Genomic DNA, 6139 nt, shown 5'->3' on the forward strand with positions numbered 1-6139 from the left:
TATATATATATATATATTTGGATCCAACAAATCAGAAACCTAACTTCACAGCTTCACATCAAGTTTACTTTCATTTACAAGGAAGGGAACCAGCCTGCCAATTGGGTTGCCAAAAGAAGGTCATAACTCAAATGACTCATCAGTTGCTACCAATCTTCCCCCATCTCTTCAAATCGTGTTACAGAGAGTTAAGCTAGATATCCCACATTTTAGAATTGCAAATCAAGACCATTAGAGACAGTGGTCTCCAACTAAAGAATCCCTATTTTCCAACTTCCTTTGGCTTTCACCCCAGTGCATTATGGGTTTTTTTGCTATTGTTTTGTCTTGTCCAAGTGTATTTTCTATTTAGTTTCCTTTATTTTTCTAGTAGTTTTAAGGAGGTGTGTTGATTCATGTGTTGAGTCAACCCTTCTCCTGTCTACTTTGGACCCTGTAACTTTAATTTTAATCCAACATGTAGGGATCCACTATCAGCTCCTTCTGCTAATATATACATACATATAAATCCATACATATATACATACATATAAATCCATACATACATACATATACATACATACATACATATGTATATATATACATCTATATCGATAGATAAATATATACACATATACATTCATGCATACATACATATATATATATATATATACTGTGGAACAAATTCCTATCCCCATCTATGGCTTTCTTCTCTTGGAGAGTGCTGAATAACTTAATCCCTACAGATGATATTCTCAAGTTAAAGGGCTTGAAGGGGCCTTCAAAATGTTATCTCTTCCAGAACAGTGAAGAGACATCTACTCATCTTTTTTTCCAGTGTGACTTCTCCAGGAAGGTTTGGGGATCCCTGACAATTAATTTCCACATCAACACTATCAACTTGGGATGGGAACAACTTAAGAAGTGCTGGTCAGACTAGAAAAAAGTTAAACTATGTACAATCCCTTTCATCATAGCCTGGTTCATTTGGATTGCAAGAAACAAAAACAAGCATGAAGAGCATAAGGTGAATACTGCAACAATGGAGGCAAATTGTCTTGCTTATATCAAAAAGCTGATCATTTGGAAGGGGTTTCCAAACATCCTTAAGATGAACCAAAGTATGGATCAGATCTGCAGTAAAGTCATTAAAACTACTGGAAAAAACCCAGTTATCCCCACCTTAAAGTTAACACTAATGGAAGCCTTACAACCCACACAACAGGAATTGGAGGGGTATTCAGAGATTACAAAGGCAGATGCATAATGTTCTTCAATGCTCCAATTGATGTTGAAGATGCCTTGGAAGCTGAGATAGCTGCTCTTTACTGGGCCATCAAAATGGCAATCATAAATAGATGGACACAAATTCAAGCTGAGGTTGATTCCTCTATGCTGATTGAGTATATGACAGGTATTGTTGTACCTCCATGGCATATCCAACAGTGGATTATTAATATAAAACATATCACCAAGGAGATACAAATCAATTACTATTTTACCTATAGAGAGGGAAACAAATCAGCTAACTACCTAGCTATTGAAGGTGTTGAATCCCAAAGAGTAACTGTTGCTACTAATCCTACACAGATACTGGCTGACCTATTAAAGGGTGACAGATTACAAATACCTTACCTCAGAATTGCTAGGAGCTAGATGCTTTATTTACTTTCTTTTTTTTAGACGAGCCTTGTATTTTCTTAATTACCTCACATTTTGATGTAGCCCTTACTCTCTTCTCCCTGTTGTAACACTCTCTGGTTGTATTGATCATATTTAAGTAATTAACACAGAGGGAGACAAAAGAGGCTCTTTTTTGCAAAAAAAAAAGTAAAAATAATATATATATATATATATATATACCCAACCCTCCTCCCATTTACCCCAACAACATGATTAATATGCTATGTTGGAACATAAGGGGGATTGCTGATCTTCCTTCCTTAAAAAGATTAATTTTTTTAAATAATAAGTACAAGTGTTGGTGCTTGGTTATCCTTGAACCTTTGGTTCACCAAAATCTTCACAAATATGCTAAAGCCTTCCTAGGGTTCTCCTTTACCACTAATCTGAACAACAAAATCTGGATTTGGAGTAGAATTGAAATGAGCTGTAAGGTTTTGCTCAATCACTCACAATTCATACACTGCTCTTTCAACATGGCAGACCAATTTGGTTATGCCACTTTTGTTTATGTTGGATCCTCCAAATCAGCCAGACATGAACTGTGGAAGGAGATCCACCAAATCAAAAGTTTGACTAATACTGCCTGGACTGTTGGAGGAGATTTCAACTGCATTGCTTCACTTGCTGAAAAAAAAAAGGGGGGAAGAAATCCATCCATCAAAAATATGACTCAATTAAATGATAACATAAATACTGCTGGACTGTTTGATTTGGGATTTAATGGACCTGAGTTCACTTGGAGAAGGAGAAAAATTTGGGAAAGATTGGATAGGATTATGGCTAATGACAGTTGGATTTAGAATTATTTGAAAAAAAATGTCACTCATCTTAGTTTGGCAGGGTATGATGATAGACCTATGTTAATTTCCATCTCAGCCATTGAACACAACAACAGACCTCCCTTTAGATACCTCAATGTTTGGTCAAGCCACAACGAGTTCATTCAGATTGTTAAGGAGAAATGGAAGGATTGTGATTACAAAAACCCTCTAATCAAGCTGTGGAATTTATTAAAAAAGACTGTCAAAGCTCTCAATAAATGAATTTGGAGCACATTTGGGAATATTCTGACAGGAGTAGAACAGACTGAGAAAGAGCTCCAACTTCTGAAGGAAGAACACAGCAAGGGCCAGGTGGGAGAATCATTCCTCCTGGAAGCCAATGAAAAGTTACTGAATGCATTGGAGTGGCAATTCCTAAAATAGAAGGCAGCAAAGATCAAGTTTATAGATGGAGACAAAAACACTAAATTTTATCATGCCTACATCAATTATCAAACAAAATGTAGCACCATTTACTCTATCAGAGACAACTAGGGAAATTGGATCAGAGATGCTCAAGGGGTTGCTGAAAGTGTTGTGGCCTACTGTAAAGACCTAATTCAGTGTGAATTAACCGAAAGACAACAAGTGGAATCTGATTTGTTCTAAGATGAGAAGGATAATTGTTCCAAGAAAAAGTTAGTTGAAACCCCTGGAGAGGAAGAAATTAAAAAAGCTCTTTTCTCTATTGATAGTTCCAAATCAGCAGGTCCTGATGGATTCACTATTGATTTCTATAAGGAAGCTTAGAAGGTCATCAAGGTACAGATTGTTGAAGCTATCCAACACCATTTCAAGGGACAACCTTTACCTGACTATTTCAATACTGCCACCATTATCTTTGTCCCCAAATCCTCACTAAAATATTATTAGAGTAACTATAGAACTATTAGCCTCAGAAACATTGTTAGTAAGATCATTAGAAAAATTTTGGTATTCAAAATTCAACCCATTCTTCAACATCTCATTAGTCCCAAACAAGCTGCCTTTGTGAAAGGGAGAAACATTGGGGATAACATTATGATTGCCTAAGAGCTTCTGTTGGATTTAGATAAACCTTGCAGAGGAGGCAACATGATCTTTAAACTGGATCTAAAAAAGGCTTATGATATGATTAATTGGAACTTCATCATGGAGATTATGAAGGCTAGGGGATTTACAAAAGACTCCTACAAAAACATCCAAACATGGCTTGAAGGAAATGTTAACGCTGTATTAATTAATGGTAAAACCCATGGTTTTTTCAAGGCTAATAGGGGATTGAGACAAGGGGATCCCTTATCTCCAATCATATTCATACTGGCTCTGGATTACCTGTCAAAAATTATAGATAAACCAAGGAACAGAAAAGATTACAACATATATCTCAACAGACCCAAACAAGACATTAGCCACCTTATTTATGCTGATGAAATCCTAATTTTCTCTAGAGCTAATAAAAATGCTATCAAACACCTGTATGCAGATATGCAAAAAATCCATCAAGCTTCTGGCCTTGAAGTGAACAAAGATAAAAACCACATCCTCTTCAGCAAGAATTGCTCCACTGCCTACAAACAGTGGAATTTAGAGCTCACTGGTTCCAAAGTTATGGATACACCCTTCAAATACTTGGGAGTATATCTTACTATGGGAAGGAAAAAACAAATACACTTCAATGAGATTGTGGATAAAACCATTGCTACCCTCTAAGGGTGGACAAATTCCTTCCTATCTAATGGAGGCAGAATAACCTTGCTGAAAAGCATCTTAACTACCTCCCCCCTATACACCTTACAAGTGGTTGTGATGAAGAAAAGAACTCAACTCATGTTAGAAAAAACCTTCAACTGATTCTTGTGGTCTGGGCAAAGGAAACAAATGATCTGGGCCAGCTGGCAGAAAGCTGCCATATTTCTATATGCAGGGTGTTTAGACTTCAAGGGACTTCAACAGCTACACCAAATTAGCATGTGCAAACTTTGGCTGAAGTTCAGACAGCATGACAACTCTGGCCAAATTTCATGCACTCCAAATATTGCAGAATTGATACCCTAACCAGGTGAGGGCCAAACTTGGGGATTCTAAGACCTAGAAACAGATGTTGAAAATGAAGGAACAAGCTGAAAACTTATACACTTGGGAGATGGGACAAGGACATATCAACTTTTGGCAGGGCCAATGGTGCCTAGAGAATACAATTGAACCCTTGGATGATAATTTGGATAAGAACCTCATGGTGAAGGATTGTTGGGAGGGGCAGAATTTGTCTCAGGAAGTACTCCAAAATGTTTTTATAGAAAACTCTTTGAGAAAGATATCTAAAATCGAATTTGACAGAAACAACAAAGATAGGGTGATTATTAAAGCTAACTCCACTCAAAGTGTGACCCAAACTATTTATAATCAGTTGTTCACTTGGGAGGAAACCTCTTGGGGAGATAGTTTGTGGAACAAATTCCTAACCCCATCTATGGCATTCTTCTCTTAAAGAGTGTTGAATAACTTCATTCCTACAGATGACATTCTCAAGTTAAAGGGCTTGAAGGGGCCTTCAAAATGCAATCTCTGCCAGAGCAGTGAATAGACATTAACTCATCTGTTTTTCCAGTGTGACTTCTCTAGGAAGGTTTGGAGCTCCTTGATAACTAATTTCCACATCAATACTATTAACTTGGGGTGGGAAAAAACTAAAGAAGTGCTGGTTAGATTGGCAAAAACTCAAACTTTGTGTTATCCCTTTCATCACTGCCTGGTTCATTTGGAATACAAGGAACAAAAACAAGCATGAAGAGCATAATGTGAATAATGCAACAGTGGAGGCAAATTGTCTTGCTTATATCAAAAAGCTGATCATCTGGAAGGAGTTTCCGAGTATCCTTAAAATGAATCAAAGCATTGATCAGACTTGAAGAAAAGTTATCAAAGTTTATTGAAAAAAACCTCAATATCCCCACCTTAAAGTAAACACTGATGGAAGCATTTCAGCACACACAGCAAAAATTGGAGGGGTGTTTAGAGATTATAAAGGTAGATGCATTATGTTCTTCAAAGCCCCAATTATTGTTGAAGATGCCCTAGAAGCTGAGACAACTGCTCTTTAATGGGCCATCAAAATGACTGCCATAAACAAGTGGACGCCACTTCAAGCTGAGGTTGATTCGTCTAGGCTGATTGAGTACATGACAGGTAAAGCTGTACCCCCATGTCATATCCAACAGTGGATTCTTAAGATAAAACATATCACCAAGGAGATACAAGTCAACTACTGTTTTAACTATAGGGAGGGAAACAAACCGGCTAATTGTCTAGCTATTGAAGGTGTTGAATCCCAAAGAGTAACTGTTGCTACTAATCCTACACAAATTCTGGATGACTTGATAAAGGGGGACAAATTACAAATACCTTACCTCAGAATTGCTAAGAGCTAGTTGTTCTAGAGCTAGTTGTTCTCTTTCTTTTCTAGTTTAGTCATGTCTTGTATTTATTTAACTTGCTTTACATTTTGATATTGCCTTTTACTCTCTGCCTTTTACTCTCTGATGTTGCCTTTTACTCTCTCTTCCCCCAGCTGTAACCTACTCTTTGGATGTGTTGATGAAATTTAATCAACATGGAGAGAGACACAAGAGGCTCCTTTTTGTAATATATATATATATATATATATATATTAA

This window comes from Phalaenopsis equestris, unplaced genomic scaffold, assembly GCF_001263595.1.
Source record: "Phalaenopsis equestris unplaced genomic scaffold, ASM126359v1 Scaffold202047, whole genome shotgun sequence".
NCBI lineage: Eukaryota > Viridiplantae > Streptophyta > Magnoliopsida > Asparagales > Orchidaceae > Phalaenopsis > Phalaenopsis equestris.